Here is a 17,766-nt window from a genome sequence, read left to right on the forward strand (position 1 = left end):
TAAGACAAGTTTCAGCTTCTCCGACAGTCCCCTGACAGTGAGGTGATTTAGCTTAGGGTGGGCTATAGCTAACCTGTATTACTTTAAAATAAACTGCCAATACCTGGGAACAAAAGTACAGTTTACAAAGAGCTTCAGGCTGAATCTCACAAAAAGTAACTTTTTAGCCTGTACCAACTGTTGGAAAGACTCTTTTCCTCAAAAGACAACTGCACTGTAAAATCTGTTCATTTTACTTAAAAAAATCTAGGAAACCAATTGCCAAGGACTATTTGTCAACATTTATTTCATCCACATTTATATATCTAATTATTAAGTTTACTTAAAATGTAGTTGTATTTCCTTAAGTTTGTAAAGCTTTTGCTAGATAAAAATAACAAGTTTAATTAAATCAATATTTTCTAAGTTAAAACAACTTAAGTAAACCAAGTTTACTGTGCTATATATCTGTATACTGCTGGTCGCAATCTAGTCAGTCATATTTCTATATTCTTAAACATGTTAACAAACATAATTACACATCTCCCAACTTCTTCATTGGCAAAATCCTCTATGTCATCATCACGTGAAGTCAGACTAACTTGGTTTACTGAAGTTGCTAACATTTAAAAATAGCACATTAATTCCACTTGTCAGTTTTAAGTTGCGACAACTTCACAAAATTAAGTCAATACAGCTGCATTTTGAGTAAATTTAAATTAGATATAAAGTAAAAATAAATTAAGATTAATAATTATATTTACTTTACCTTTTTCAAGGCTATCAGTTTCCAAAATTATTGTTAAGTAAGAATAACTTGCCAGATTTTGCAGTCTATAATGCCTGTTTCTCCCAACGCATACTGTGATACTTGCCTCCGCTCTCCCAATGACTATTAACAGGCATATCTGGGTATAAGGAATGGATGGAAATGATGTCTGACATATAATAATCTCAATGCCCTCTCCTCTCTTTGGTGTCTGTTTAAGTTTTGTAAATTTTCCCCTTACATCTTTAAACCGTTAGATTAAATTGTCAAACACTGTGTTGCCTTGTAATGAGACTCATGTAACACTCGTTGCACTGTTGTTCTCTTCACCCCTCTGACACTTACAGCTGCACTTAGCATTTGCTTATAAAAAAGAAGCATCATGTCTGATCCTGCCCTTATTTGCTTGTACAAGTGGTAATTTATGGGGATGAGATTGTTTTTTTTATCTGATTAGACCCATTAAGGATCTGGAACATAACAGTGATAATAGAGTACTGGATACTTAATGCAGTAACACTCTATATTAGAGAGAGTGTTTAAGAGAGTGTGGCAGTACAGCACAACGCTGTGGGTGTCATTGCTCTTTTCCACAAGTTTCATTAGTGAGATTTTTTAATTAGTTTTTGAGACAACTGTGACTCAGAAACCTGCATGAGGAAGTTTATGTGGATTATGCAGTTGAAATACAGTCATTTCTTAATGTAGATAAATTCTCTAAGCAATTATTAAAATATTGCTCTGTCTTGCCAGTAACCCTCGAGAGAGGTTTCTGTTTTACGTCCACTTACAGTGATCTCTCATCCCTCCAGTGAAACGTCAGAGAGGCTTTGAATTGTAGCTGACCATAAACTGTGGGTGGTTGGTGGACACAAAGGAGGCACTGCCCTCCATAGAGACGCAACATATTAATTAATACACCAGTGACTCCGACTGGAATTACATTATGCTAATGATATAAACTCCATATGTTTCAGTAAATACCTTCTACAACCGATCAGAGACTCATTTAGAAATCTAATGTCATTATAATGTTTTTTTTTCATGTGCCAGAAAAACGCTGATGCTGTATTGAGCCAAGCTGACAATTGTTGATAGGTTGCTAGGATACAGGTCTAAAATGGTAAATGAGGTGAAATGTTACCCAGGAGCTACATGACAATATTGAGCTCAAAAGTGTTGCATTGTGCTATGCTGGTATTAATAAGCCATTTTTTAAAAATTTTATTGTATTTTATTTTATTTATACACATAGTATCATTGAGTCATGGGATCTCAATCTCAAGAGAGATCTAACGCAAGGTGGGAACTATGCATTGGATAACTTGGAAGCACTTTAAAAAAGTAGCGAAGGCCAGAAAAAATATACAAGGTGCCAGAAAAGCTTTGATTTGCTGTCTTGAGGGGGGCAGTGGGGGGGATATTACAGTGGACCCTGGTACATCAACTGAGTATGTAATGCTTTAACTGTGGATAACTAAGGAGAAACTGATACTGTTGTACCAGCTGTTGCGAATCAATTCAGAGTAGGACTGTGTATCATTGCAGTACTGCAGCATTAGTGTGAAATATACTGTGAACTGTGAAATACAATTAATTCCCAAAATTCACGTCTTTTAGCACTATTAAAGAGGAATAAATACACTTTCTGTACATTCAGTAGTTAACATGCTGAAATCTAAAGTTAGGTGTGCGCAGCTCTACTCAGTGGCAGACTCTCGGTGGCCCCGGGCAAAGAAGCCCATCAAGACATGTATGACAGCTGCAAGTATCTTACTGACTGTCCTCTCTAATGGCATCCAGCTGATATGGAAGGGGCCCCACTTAGTGTTTTGGTGGCAATAGTGCACTGTATGGAGCCTTTATGAGATGTTTAAGGGAGCTAAAAACGGACGGACGATGGACGTCACTTTCCTTGTGCTGTGCTCAGACGCCTTTCACAAGTATTTAAACCTTTAAACCCTGTTCATTTTTTTATTTTTTGAAAGGGACCATGTACAGTTTAAAACATAAGTGTTACCATTTGATGCACCGTGCCAGATTATAGTTTAGAGTGAATTTGCGTTTGCAATCCCTAGGCAGGTCAGAGCAAAGACACAACACACAGACATAGTAATGTAAAATTGTACAAAAAAACCACACACACACACACACACACACACACAGACAAAAGACAAATAATCCACACAATAGTACATGATATAAAGTGATACAAAGATGAAGACATTAGACAGTCGATACAACATAAAACTACACAGAAAAAGCACAAAACACACAACAAAAAGCTACACACAATAGTGCATCGCAAGTGAGTGATTGTCAAACAAAACATTTGCCTGGTTTGCCGCTCCAGATGCTGCGCCCCTGACTCCACAACACAAGACATCCTGAAAAACTTTAGGCAGCAAACAAGTCTAATGACAGCAAGATAACTGTTGAATGATGGATAGGCGGCATAAACTTTATCCCATAAGCTGATGTTTTTTTCCGAAACTTTGCCTCCTGCAAAACAACGTAAATGATTTCTATTGTACTGTAATGAGAGAGCTCTGGAGCACCAGAGGCCAAAGTCTTTGGATTAAATATAATCTTAAATAGGTCAGCCCTCACCCATTGGTCAGATTTAATCAGTCAAAACTCACCTTTTCATAAAGCTGAGCATAATGCAAACCTTCAAAGTCAATTTAATTTTAAGGTGTGCTCACTAGACTTGGTCAATTATTTGCCTTTATCAATATCCTCTAAGTTATACTGCATCGGCTTATTTGAATTTAATAACCAAACACTAATATTCTCCCTCATAAGATCGTCAGAATATTATGTAAAAGGCTCCAGGGAGCATATTGCAGTGTGAGTTGCCTTCCCTGAAATGGCAGAACACTTTGAAGGTGCTAATTTTCTTTCCCCAGAGGTAAAGAGGCCAGCAATCCTTTACCTTCATTATAGAGCAGATGCGATGATGAACTCCTTGTCTTAGAGGCAAGTCATTTAACCTTCTCTTACCCCAGCCACGCCGTTTGTCACCGCACAGTCATGCCATGGCGACGCCAGAGGAGAGCTAGAGGGATGAATGTCATATGAAAGTCAATGGACAGAAAGGAATTAAGATGGCAGTTTCGAGACGAATTTTCTACAGTGGAGCTTGTGATTAGAAGGCATTACGAAGCGCATGACCACAGGGGACTTAATCACATGGAAAATACAGTGGAAGATGATGAAGATAAAGCAGTGTAGACGAGAAGAGAAAGGAACAAGAGAAAATTGCACGGGCCAAGTCCCGAGCTCATGACATAGATATATGGAAATTCAGGGTGAACACTGGCATTTAATACTAAAGCACTGATTTTCACTTTTTTCTAACATCATCATTATTTCTCATTCAGAGGTTCCAAGTTTGAGCGTAGCGGTTATGGTGTAGATGAATCTGTAGCTCTGAGTATTTCAATGCAGTAATACAGTGCAATACAGAAAAATGGATGAATTACTAATGTGATCTGAAATATGACTATGATTTTTTTTATTTATTCATTTTTTATTTTTTTTGCAATAACAAAGACAGGGGTAACATGCACATAGGAAGGTGGGGTTAATATATTTATAATATATTTAATAATATATTTATAAAATTAATAATATACAGAAAATTGAATTTGAGAGATTAGTTGTAGATGTTCTTGTAGAACAATAATAAAACAATAATAATTATTGCAAGGAAGCAGCTGTGTGGAGAAAGTTTAGAAAAAAAATAGTATTTGAGTCACTAATAACATTTGCGATAATATTAATAATACAAACTAACAAAAGGACCATTGATAAAAAGAAAATAAATAATTAAAACAAATGACAAATGGTTTTTGAAAAATAAAATAAATGAATAAATAGGATAGGTGGATGAATAAGAGGTATGTCTGTGCCTGTGCTGCCATTTGTATGTGTAGCTCTAAAGTGTTTATGTTTGCATTAGTTGCATGTGTGTATTTGTGTTTCTGTACCTGTAAATGTACAAGAATGTTTTTTTGGGGAGTTGTGGCATTAGCTCACCAAAAATTTAAGCGATTCAAAAGGACTTTTCGCTGAACTGTTCAATTGTTGTTGGGTTTTTTTGTTGCTTTTTGTCGAGCTTCGTTGAGTTCAGGTTTTGAGTGTTCTGTTAAAATGTTTAACCACTGTCAGATGTTTAGTTGTTGTTGTTTTTTTTGTTTTACCGGATAAGCAGAATTATTTTCTTGCCAATAGTTAGGGATACCAGTAAGTCAGTTGTTGAGTATATTTCTTCCTGTGAATTCCACGTGAAAGATATCCTTAGCAATTGCCTTTGTTTTATTGAACACCGCTCTGTGGTCAAGCTTTCTTTAACACACACACACACACACACACACACACACACACACACACCCCTTCTTCTGATAAAACTTTTTCTTTTATTTTGACAAATTCCTAGATCACAACTCAGAGATGCATCAATGCCTCCAGTTAAGAAGGATTGTTAGATCATGACACCTCAAAAGAAGTGGAAACAATCTGCATAAAACAAAACAAAAACAAAAAAACTAAGAGCATGTGCATGGTTGAGGCAGGAAGAACCAGAACATTTCCATCAGAAATTGATGCAGAAAAAAAAATTCACCAGAATGCACAAAATTAAGTGTTTGACACATAAAACAGAGGAGGACCCCTAGACCCTCCACTTAATATTTGTTCCCCCATAATGTTTAAAAAAAACACAAAAAACTATACCCTTGTATTTAAATATGAGGAGTTGGGTGCATCAAGGTAAACAGTTCTCAAAATAGCAGAAGTCAGGCCTTGAATAATGATATAATAAACATAACAATAATGTGAGGAATATTACAGTCTTGTCATCAGCCCACACATCTAGTGATTTCATTTGCCACTGTTTTTCTTCCCTTTAGTGGAGCGGAAGCTTGAATGACATTTATGTGACATGATTCAAGTACAACATGATTTCTTTGCAAAATCTGTTTTCATTGCACTTTTTTGCATTTTCTTTTTGTTCATCGCACTCAGCCAACAGTGAAAATTATTTTCTGACAAAAATCACTGCTATTTTGACCAGTAGGGTTGCATATTGACAGAGAACCAATCTTTGGTCATTTTAAACCCTATTTTAATTATTTTTGACGGAGTCTTGCAGTTTATATGTATTGTTTATTGTACTGTAATATTTTCTGCTGTGATTCACCCTTGCAAAGAGCCCCTCATAAGATGCATCGTTGTTCTTACCTTTGTTCAAGTTTCCACCAAAGACTTTAATAATAACTAGATGGTAGACTAACGATCATGCTTATTCATTCCAATGGAGTTGCTCGCCTGGTGCATACGCCAAACGCTTTTCTAGCTTTGGGGTTTACTTCCCCTGCAGGCGGCCCACTGAATGTGCGCAGTGATTTTTCTCCGGCAGGTCCGCTCATCAAACACTCATTGCCCATCTCTGCTCTTGAAGAGTTTTACAAATATGAAACCACCTTGTCTCAAAAATTCAGAACAGAAAGAGTTTTAACAGTTTTACAGAAATCTTTTTTATAATGGTGGTCTATTGGGAAAATGTTTTCAGGGCCTCAGGATATTTTTTTTTGCAATACCGCAAGTGGCCATGGGTAAAACACTGTTGCAAGGGTGAGCTGCTTACCTGGGAGCCTGGTTTCCACTCACAAATAAACAATGCGCAAAAAAAAAAAAAAGGCAGATGGCAATGACGATGCACTTAATGGCAGTTGGTTATTATGTTTAAATTTTAGTCCTGAGAAACCCTAAATTTCCATTTGGTGTGGCAGGTGTAAGGGCACTTAATGCACAGTTATTTATCTCCTGTTTTGCATTGTATGAAACAGGCCACATCAACAGCTTTAGTGTAATCATAACACTTTATTGTTTCAATCAGAAATCAAACAGTATGCCATAGTTAATGAGCAGAGCCAGTGAACTGAATCAAATTCTTTCATGTGACTGCATGTATCTGGGTGTTTACTGCTTACACTCCTGTTTTCTTAATGCATACTATTCAGTTTTTGTTGAATGATATCTGTTAAGAGGAATAGACAGAGATATGGAAATATTAATGAGAGCACAGAATAGACAGAAAGAGAAACATAAAGACCTTTTTGCTCCCTATGCGTTTCAATACCTTGTTCAGGATTTATTTAAAGACCAGAGGCTCTTTGTCAGGTGGATTGTACATATAAACATTTTGAGATTCGGAGAAGGGCAGTATCTGCAACAAGCAATTATCAGTGCACTCAGTCAGTGAGAGTAGATGTGAGAGAATGAACACATTAATCATTGTTATCATGACCAGTACTAGTATCAGTCCACTACAGTATGTGGGCTGCATTAATGTGAGTGGGACTGCACGCGCATGTGTAAATGACCAGGTACACAAGAGGAGAGCTGCATCTTTGTAGGTGTGCATTAACAGGTTATTCTGTTATTATCTCCTAACTATGAGAGGGAGAAGAAAGGAGGAAAAAGAGGGAGAGAGAGTGCAGGGGGGTCATATTGTAAACCAAGCTGTTGAATTATTTAGCATGATAATGATGATGATGCAAGAGGATGAGTTGGAAAACACTGAGCAGGAGAATACCCTTGCTGAGGACCTCGGCCCACTCAGCTCACATCCTGAAGAGACAGACAACTGGAATGGGATCAGGAGTTACACGAAAGAGTTAAGGAAAGGCCTGAGGCTGTACTTTAAAGAGAAACCAAAGTGTTGTCTGAAGTCATTCCAAACAGACAGGCTGCTTTGATATGTAATGCTTTGGGTTTCTTCATTTTGTTTTCATCCGTCTTTCTCCAGTATTTCTTACATAAAATTTAAATTCTTGGAGAAAGAAATGGCTGGAAATGATGTAATTCTCTTTCCTAGAATGCCGGGAAATGTGGTCACTTATCAAAACTTAGTGGAAGCAAATTGCATAATTCAGCCTCTTTAATCAAAATGTGACCAAACCTTATTATTTATCTCCTCTAAAATGTATCAAAAATAAATGCGAACATAAATATTTAGAGGCTGCTACATTTTTGCTAGTACTTGTCGGATGTCGTGCTTCTCATCAATTACTTACAACATGGCCATAGCAGCATTTGAAATTCTTCTTTTCAAGAGCAAGCTTGAGCATCTCTGACTGACTTTTGGCTGCTAACAGGTCATGTTTGGATACACTTCAAAGTAGTTGACTCTGTAGCATCTCTTGAGTTTTGGTCTGCATATTTTATAACCTCTATCATAAAATAAAAATGATGAGGAACAGTGGCTCAATTAAAAACAACACTAATAGCCACTGTGCACAGTCTAATTAACTTATTAATGAGAAACAATTAAGAACAAAACTATTGTACAGCATAAGGTAATATTAGTTTCAGACAAAAATGCAAATCACTGACAACAAATGAGTAAACTAACCACATACTGATATCAGGACACATTTTTATATACAATATCTCCCAACTTTTCAAACATATCAGATTCATACTCTATTTAAACACCATTTAAACAAGCTGGCATACATGAAGACAGAGACAGAACACAGGTAGAAAATTATGACACGTGATGGTAAACAGAAGATCACACATCCATGCATATTAAAGCTAGAGTTGACAGCTCCAAAAAATGAATTTGCTGCTATGTTAAATTATGTGGGAAGTTATCCACCGAAGAGTACTCTAACAATTTCATAATACACAATAAAAATTCATGGCTTTTTCAAAACCTTCAATGATTTTGACTAATTCTACTGCTTTTCTGCCATGACTATTCCAGGTTTTCCATAACCGTGGAAATTCTGTGATAAAAAATTGAAGGTTACCATATTGTAACCCTTGTTCGATTAGCACAGGCAGAGAACTCTACTCAACACATTCTCTACCCAGCTCGTCACGTATCACTGCTTTGTCAATGGACTTTCACATCTTCGCATTATGCTCTAAATTTCCTCTTGCATCTGATGTTGACACTCCTGAATGCCAAAACCAATGGGGATGTTAACCAAAGCAGGTGGTTAGGTTCAGAAAGAAACATAATAGTCTGGCTCTACATTCATAAGAAGCGAACACCAGGCTCCTGGTTGAAAGTCAAGTGCTTGTTGGACCTAACCACCATGAATCCCACCTGCCCTTTAGGGATCTATCAGATCCTTTTATTAACACTTTTTTTTATTCAGTTTATTGACAATTATATAGCCTATTATTATCCTAAATTGATTTGTAACTTGTACCTAGCGGCGGTATTTATGGAAAGAGACCAGGTTGTTCTACTGGACTCCATGGGTAATCTCCAATTATGAGCACGCATCCCCCAGCCAATCAGGACGTGATTGCTGACCCCATGGTATATTATGCTGTCTGCTATGTGACACCCTCTTCAGCGTAACCTTTGTTCTTTCTCACACAGGATCCACCCTCTGCTGGACAAGCAATAGACACCCTGCATGCCACAACTCTGGGGTCATCACGGAGCACAGACACATGCTGTCACAGGTGCATCTTACCCAGAGTGGAGACAGGTACAACGCAAATGACATACACCCAACCTTTTCACCAATCCGGTGAGTCCAGTGAGCATAGACCCTGAAAAGTAGCCCGACATTTCCAAGAGATAGACCTGCGTTAACAAATAGGGTGTGGATCACAGCATTGCCGTACATATGTCCTGATCACTCATGCTGAATAATGCTATCAACTGTAGAGTGTGCAATGACCACAGTGGGAGGGTCCCTGTTTACCTGCCCATCTGCCTTTGGGAGTTGCTCTCACAAAGCCTTCACACAAGGGGTCTGTTGGATAGGGCCTATCATGCCACATGATCCCTGAAGCACACAAACAAGCAATCGCCACGACTGGAAACAAAAAAGGGTGGCTGAAGGCATCATCTGCCTCCTTATATACTGCAGGTTCTGCACAGATTCAGGTAGGCAAGTCTCGATTGACGGGCTATAGATATGCAAATTTCAGTAGGCGCATGCATGCTCACTATCAAAGGAGGGGATTACCCATAGAGTCCAGTTGAGGGTGGAGCCTGTGTGAGACAGAACTACATATTCTGTCTTTTAATTCGTCTTTTTCAGATCTATTTCAAGGGACAAATTTTAACATGTCACAGTAGGATAAGAACAGGTGAAAATAATAAAAATAATGACAGAATTTAAATAAGCTGATTCAGTTTCAGCCTCCTGATTTTGTGCCTGAGATAAATTATCTGCAGCCATCATTAATGTTATTAGAAACACCTTTGTTTTTTTTTGGAGGGGGTGGGGTGGGTTCCCAGCAAGTGTCTGCTTTAAAAAGGGCCTAGTTATGGGAACATTAAATGATCCTTTTGAAGGCGGAAAGACTTTAAATAGAGTCAAATTAATCTTTGAAAACAGGAAACCTCCTGCACAAATCAGATTGGGTATTTTCATTTAGGTCAACACTTTGGGATATAATAGCTCTTTCAAAGCATCATAACATGTTGGTCATTCACATTTTATACACTCAAGTTCTAAGAAAACAAAAACAAAAAACTGGGTCAACATGGTAAATCAGATTAGAGAGACCATGAAAAGTTACGATGTAGATCAAGACATCAAAATGCAAAGTAAAGCCTACACATTTCCACAAAACATATACTTCGATTATATAAATATATGTAGATAGAGATTATACATACCCTCCGGTTCTGGTTGTCATGCCAAATCCATCATCTTGTAGATGTCATGAAGACAAATCCTGCAAGAAATGTATAGTATTTGTTTTCTACCCTGTATGGAATGACTGCACCTATTTCCCATTACTTATTGCTTAACATAAATCTGCCATGTGGTATGCTGCCCATCATCAACTTTTGCATTTTCTGATGTTGGATTTAAGATGGTAACCATCCCAAGATGTAAAGTAGTGGAAGAAGAAGTGGAAGAATTTGTAACTGTTTTTACAAAAGATAAATAAAACTAAATAAATACAAGTAATTCAAGTGAAGAAAGACACATACAGCACAGGTAAAGAACAAAGGTCATCAATGACATATTTTTTATAGAACATATTCATTATAACTTACACATCCTAAACTGGTTGATCCAGCAGCCCTGATGATAAAAGCTCACCAAGGCCTGGGATACTATTTCAGCATTTATTGTGTCATTAAAATGCTATTTGCTGTGGGGAAGGTCACTCCTTTTTAAAAATTCTTCAGGAGGGGTCATGAAAAACACTAAATTTGAATCGAGTCTCAATTCCTACAGGTATTGCAAAAAAATAATTAACAATCTCCCTGTTGTAGATGTAGATGTTGTATATATCATAATTAGTGAAAAATAGCTCAAGCAAATGTAATGCTGTGATGTATCTGATATATGTGCCTGGTGTGATGATGAGCTGTATCATGTGGACGTGATGTTGTGAGGCACCAGGTGACTGTAAGTCATGCATATACATGAGCCCAGTGCAAGGCTGTGCCTCTGCAACGAGCCTGTCCTCGCCAAAAAAATGACAGCATTGGTAATTTATCCAAATGCTTAAAATGACAAGCAACCTCTTGTGGTTTTTTGAGCAAGGGCAGAAGTGCCATGTCATTGTTATACTGCAAACATTTTAGGTAGGTGGTAGGGGTGGATCCTTGTTATGACTTTGACACTGGAGACTGTACTTTGTTTCATATCTCGTAAAGGACCAGTCAGTGATTGTTTCAGTAATCAATTAAGAGAAAATTTCCAGTTTAAAGTGCTGGAGAGTTAACTGATGTTTGGTCACTTGGGGGACAACCCAATTACCAGAGTAAATGTTAGTGTTGTATGTTCCTGCAAACAATGGATATATAGCATTTGCACATTATTATGTAGCAGATACGGTTGAATCTTTACAGTTTAATCCTGTTGTTAATGTGTGATTAGTTTTGTGCGCAAGAAAAGATCATGTTTTGGCTTAAAATACCTGATTTAAGTGGCTAAAAAGCCACTGGAACTGGGGCTATGTCTGCTTTTCATGGCATTATTCAGGCTGAAATGCAGCAATGTTTCCTTGCAAAACAACCTCTTTTTATGACGCTATCCCAGCTCGAAACACAGCAAAGCTCTTATTCTTGCACTGTCATGGCTGGAAATGCACCCATGATTGTTGGCTAAAAAGTCACTGGAAGTTGCAGAGATAACTCTGATTTTTTTGTTTGTTTGGTCTGCAGCTTGGCAGGTGTCTGGTCCAAGTGCCGTGCACCTACTATTCCCCTGACCTCCAGATGACAAAGTAAATTCAGATACTATGTCACTTTAGAAGCACTAAAGATGTGTATGAAAAGTCTGTCTTGTAGAAATGGACATTGCCAATATTTTCTTTCAGCAACTGAGCTTTGTTGGAAGGGTAAAAAGCTATTAAAAGAACAGTACAACATAATATTACCTTATAAACTTTAATGTAATTCATATTACCATATTTTCACTCTAATTTTAGATCTGTTTTGGACTTAACCGTCTTCTGAGGGAAATATCTGCTATTTTCACCAATGGGCAGATAGCACACACTCGATTTATCCATGTTTGGAATCTTTAAGAATGAACCATAAAAAAGTGAAGTTTGTGGTAGAAAAACCAAAACAAACAAAAAAAACCAAAACACTCAGTTGAGCTGAGAAACTGTAGCATAGGGTTGTTATTGGCTATTCCTTTCAGATTACACATAGTCATCTGATCTGTTGTTAATAAAAAAAAATAGTTTATTAGATTTTTTTTTATTAGATTAGCTTTAAAAAACCCTAAAACATTAGGTCAGAAAACATTAGTACAAGTCTTATTTTAAAACTGACATGCAGCTTATTTTATTTATACAAACAAAATAATGTTTGTAGTAATGTAAATTTATATGCATGTGCACACTTTAGGAAGCATGCTATTCTTTGTTTTCTTTTTTTTATAAACAGCCTTTTACTCACAGTACCGATTAATTTGTCTTTACATGGGCATATTTATCAACTTAAATTTGTTTATAGCCCAATCTCACAAATCATGTATGTTATAGTCTATAGCATCTCAAACTTCTCTCTTTAGACCTTCAACTCAGATAAGAAAAAAAAACGTAGCATCCTCATGTACTATATATAAATAATGAGGCTTGCAGTCAAGTACTGGAAAATAGTTTTTGTCACAATATTGAGAAAATGGAAAGGCTCAAAGCAGAAATGTTACGTTGCTGATCAGTTGCTTGATATGGACAAGTGAGGCTAGAGCTCACTTTTGTATGGGTTTTTTTCCTCATGTCTAATTGGGTTAATTAATCTTGCAGCAGATCTGGAGCATAATAAGATTAAACATTACCAATGGTAGTGGACTTTTCCAGCCCATCAGATTTGCACTCCACTCCCAAGCGATCTGTTTATTTTCAATTAGGTCTGAAAATGAGGAACGTTCTGGCAGAGTGCGGGGGAGCAACAGCACCTCTCTGAAAGTCTGCCATGGCCTGCTGCTCATGTTCGCACTCATCTTCTGTGGCAACTCCTACTTCCGAAGCCTCACTCCCAAATACAGACACACACAACTATTTTACCCATATTGAAATAGGGATAGCATGTATTTGAAAGGTTTTGACTAATTTTTGGCAGGAAACTGCATATTTGCAGATAAAAAGAGACCACATATATTGTATCAGCATTTAGATTATGTACAGTATATACCGTATATGCATAATGGATGAATGCTCACTGATGCAACTTAACATACTATATATGTAGAACACAGGAACAAACAACTTCAGTTGGGCTTCATGTAGATGCAGCTGAGAGGTTAAAGGTTAACATCATGAATATTTATCACTTGACTAAAGATCAGCATGTAGCTACTTTAGAAATGCTTCTGTAATAGGTTGAACACTGAAAGCCACAACTATCAGTAAAATGTTCTGAGATGTACCCGCAGCGCTAGCAATTAAGTAATTTATATTAAAGTTAAATGAATTAGAATAAGCTCATTTTCAACTCCAATATGTTTGCCACTTACCATTTAAGTTAAACTGATGTAACACCTGTGGTAATGTACGGTTGTGATCAAGTTTGGTATTACACAGCATAACAGAAATTTGTAAAAAGTACCAACATCTTTCACTGTAGAGCAGAACTTATGTACACAAACCTTGCATTTACCTTTTGACAGTTTTGCTCCTCTCCTTGCAGACTGGGATAAATGCACCACTCACTTGACTCGCTCCTTATTTAACTGGAAATAGATGAGCTACCCAATTCAGTTTCGGAGTAAATTTGAGAAATGAGCCTTTGCAGTCGCTGAATCATGCTTCATTTTATAATATCTATCACACCAAGGCTGGTTTAATATTTCTCAGTGAATGATCTTCACGCCTAAATCTTGTTGCACAAACTTAACTTGTGAAATGCAGTCTAGCTTTTAAAGTCTGTAGTAGCAAGTTAGCAACCTTTCAAATACATTTCATGGTGATTTGTTAGTTTTTCAGAAAGGCTAGTTTAATTTGTGTGTTTATGTTGTGTGCTGTAGTTCAGTTTAATTTGTTGTATGTTGGATATTTTTCTGATAGCAAAATGACTCTTATCCGAAGACATGACCACAAAAATTGTGTTCACTCAGGAAACATAAGGTGTGTTTCCATCCACTTCTTTTTAAATTTGCGCATACACAAAAAACCTGTATGGGGAAAAAAAATTAACCTTTGGGGAGGCTGAAAAGTGGGTGTATTGATACACCTCTGCGGTAGCATCAACTGAGAAAACAGCTGGACAGAACTGGCTCCGTTGTTATTATATGCCATCAGACGCCCAAAGGAACCTCAACCCGGCGTCAGGTTGAAATGCTGTTGGTAATAACATAATACGAGGGGGGTGAGGGCACCCATACAGTGGGGAACAGGGTCGATGGATGGATCCAACAAACCCTAGACTTTCATATGGGAATCTGCTGATAGCTTGCTGTCTGAATGTGATGGAGGTTTTTTACGTCACTTTACCATGTGCATCTTTTGCCTAATCCTAACGATCTGTGCCAGCATGTGAATTTGTTGACGTCCTGGCATTAAAAAAAATGTCCTTGTGTTGTCTAAACATAACCACGTGCAGTATAATCCCACCGTGTGCTTGTGTTGAAATCATGGTAGCGGCATTCAGAATGTAAAGAGCAGAGACAGAGGGATATCTAAATTGTAAAATGTAGATGTAGAAGTCCTCTAAAAAGAGGCAATATGAGGAGACTTGGGATGAGAACGTGCTGTTATAGACCATGGGGATGATTGATTGGTTTCACTGAGGCATCCACAGTTGGTCTTGGGTCCAAATATATCAAAATGATATAGATGAGAATTATATTTGTGTAATTATTGAAAAGGTCCTTAATATAACACTATAAACCAATGCTGTCCTCTGTGATATAATGTTGCCTGACTGTAGAATTAGCATCACCCACTGCTTATATTTGCAGAATAGAAGTGAATGTAAAACCAAATAAATCTGTGTTTTATTTTGCCCTTTTCTAATATTGAAAATTCTGTGTGAATTTGTGCTACATAGTGTGTCAGGGGAACAAGGCCTAATTTCCACAACTTAGGTCTAAGTAGAGATTGGCATTCGGCAGTATGCATTACATGTTTTGAAAACCACGTTTGGCTTCATGTTAACACGGTGGTTATTCATCAGGAACGTGCAAAAACATTTTTCAGAAAGACAATTTCAGTAATTCAAACTGAGACAATTATTGAAACAAAGCATAAAACAGAGCTTAATAAATGTGAGCCACTGGAGGGTGTTTCTGATGCCCTTTCATGGCAGAGCTGTGAGGTAGTTTCAGTTCAGTTCCGTTTCAATTAAAAGTTTTTGTTAAAGCAAAAAATGAAAACTGTCTATGAGTAGATGTAAAACAAAACAAAACAAAACAAAAAGACAGTCTTTGATAATGTCAGAGATGTCACAAGGTCATTGTTCTAAATTTCTTATATTTTTCCAAAGTGATTTACTCAGAATTACAGCAACTTTGAGCCTGAATTAGGTCACAGAACATTGGCAAAAAAATATATCAATGTGCACAAACTTGTACACGCACATGCAACTGAATCCAAGGCAAAGAGGAAATCATTGAAAGCGTGTTGTTTGGCCTGGCTCAACCTTTATTGATCTGCTCCCTAGATGAGGGCAAGGTGAAGGACGCAGCTATCAAACGAATGCGAGGAAGAGGCAGAGGAGGTGATGAGAGATGGGGGTAAAGTGTCGCAGGAGGAACAAAAGCAAGCAGAGAAGATGCAACAAGAGTGGAGGTGGAGGGGAGAGAGGAAAAGATCTGCAGGAGACTGCCAAAAAACGGGTTGAAAGTAAAAGTATAATAACGGAACATGTAGCAAGGTCAGTACACATCCAGTGGTGTAAATCAATGATGTATCTCAGATTTACATAACACCATCTCCTAATTTTACTTTGATTGAAGTCTCAACACAACTTCTTGTTTCGCCCACTCTTCTACCCCGTATGTCTGCGCCGACAAAAGTGTATTTTATTGATGGTTAAAGCTCATCTCTACACTCCAGAGTGTCAGGGCATCAATGAAAATACATCACAGCGAGGAGGCAGTCAACTTCAGCCTCCACACTGACAATAAATCTGAGGGTGAGAGGGCCTTGTAGGGTATGTGAAAAAACTCGTTCTCGCTGATGAGAAAGGTACATGACGCAAAAGGACACTCCATCTAAAATGGGCTTCTGTCAACACAGAAATGAAGGCGATGGAGCAGCAGGAGAAGGGAGAGAGGGAGATGAGCGGTGGATATGAGAAAGACAGCAGATGAGCAGTTGTCTCCACAGCAGAATCATATTCTCGGAGCCTGTCAACAAGACACTTGGAAAATACAGTTGATTCAAGTGAAGGGATTAAAACGGCAGGGAGGTGGACAATTGAGAAATAGACTACGGTGTAAAAAAGTTGAAAACTGGAAGAAAAGAGCTGCTGGAGGTGAAGTAACAGCTGCTATTGCAGACCAGGAGCGAGCGAGAACAGTGAGAAAATCAGCTGGAAGATTCATTTCGGTCGGCCTTGAGTTCTGCAGGCAATCCCGCACTCACCTGACCTTTGCATGTCTCAACATTTTACCTCGCTGTTTGTGGGAGCAATTTGTGCCTCTTCTTTTGTGGCCTGTTTTTGTGTTGCTCTGTGCCACAACATCAGACAAAATGTTTCAAACTGAAAATATTTTTGCATTTTTTTTTTCAAACTGTGTCAATAAACCCCGATTCACAAATTGTTTATGCTCTGGCTGCCTGCTGTTGATTGTAATCAATAAGATCAGAGTAAACTCAAAAAACAAGCAAATGATGAGCGATAGTGCTGTGTGCTGTGATGCAACTGTTGTAAATATATCAGTGCTTTGAGTTTCTGGCGAAAGGAAGAAAAAGAAAGCAGCTCAAAAGTCTTGTGATACCAGCCAGCGTTTTTAACACCACCCTCTGCGGATGAGCACTATAGGGAGTCTTGAAAGCCAGACCTCTTCTGAACTTTTTACCTTGCGCGCTGCAGAAATTGTTTGAAAAAAACAAACAAAAAACAATAGGCTTTTGGACTGAAAAGATACAATTCTTTCTTCCAAACAGTACAGCTTGTAAACACAGACGTTAAGTGTTGTCTGTTCATTTATTTTACCTTATTTATATTTGCCGTAGTTTCGCTACTCAGAACTGGCTTTTCAGCGACACAAAATTCTGAGGTCATTTCACATTCAGTTTGATCTTGATGCCACTTCAAAAAAAGATCACAATTTCATTTTTTGTGCTTTTTGGACCACATTATATATTTTCTAAGCTTTTTTCTATATGCAGGTACAGAATTTACAAGCAATTTCCTGAAAAAGAAGTTAATAGGTTAACATTTAATATAATAAGCATACATTACAGTTTGTGATAGTTTTGTGGAAATTTGCTGGAGAGCTTAAAAGGTGGAACTTGTTTGTAGATTTTTGTTTATTTATTTATTTTTTTACATATTACAGCCATAATTAAAGCTGCATCATTCCTTGAATTTTTTAAAAATCTCACCAAACGGA

At 37.5% G+C, this 17,766-nt stretch overlaps 1 long non-coding RNA gene across 4 annotated transcripts in view; it reads left to right on the forward strand.

The window, feature by feature from the left end:
• LOC148190379 (uncharacterized) overlaps positions 1 to 17,766 on the forward strand; it is a 156,721-nt gene that overhangs the window by 122,677 nt on the left and 16,278 nt on the right. The window contains exons 5-6 of one of the 4 annotated variants that reach the window (XR_015777429.1): positions 9,156 to 9,267; positions 16,445 to 16,953. This is a non-coding gene — a long non-coding RNA (uncharacterized LOC148190379). Of the gene's footprint in view, positions 1 to 9,155; positions 9,268 to 11,918; positions 12,053 to 15,866; positions 16,416 to 16,444; positions 16,954 to 17,766 lie in introns of those variants that run through there. The other 3 variants (XR_015777432.1, XR_015777431.1, XR_015777430.1) reach the window with 3 other exon arrangements.

Source organism: Plectropomus leopardus, chromosome 1, assembly GCF_026936395.1.
Source record: "Plectropomus leopardus strain MGB_pleo_1.0 chromosome 1, ASM2693639v1, whole genome shotgun sequence".
Taxonomy (NCBI): domain Eukaryota; kingdom Metazoa; phylum Chordata; class Actinopteri; order Perciformes; family Serranidae; genus Plectropomus; species Plectropomus leopardus.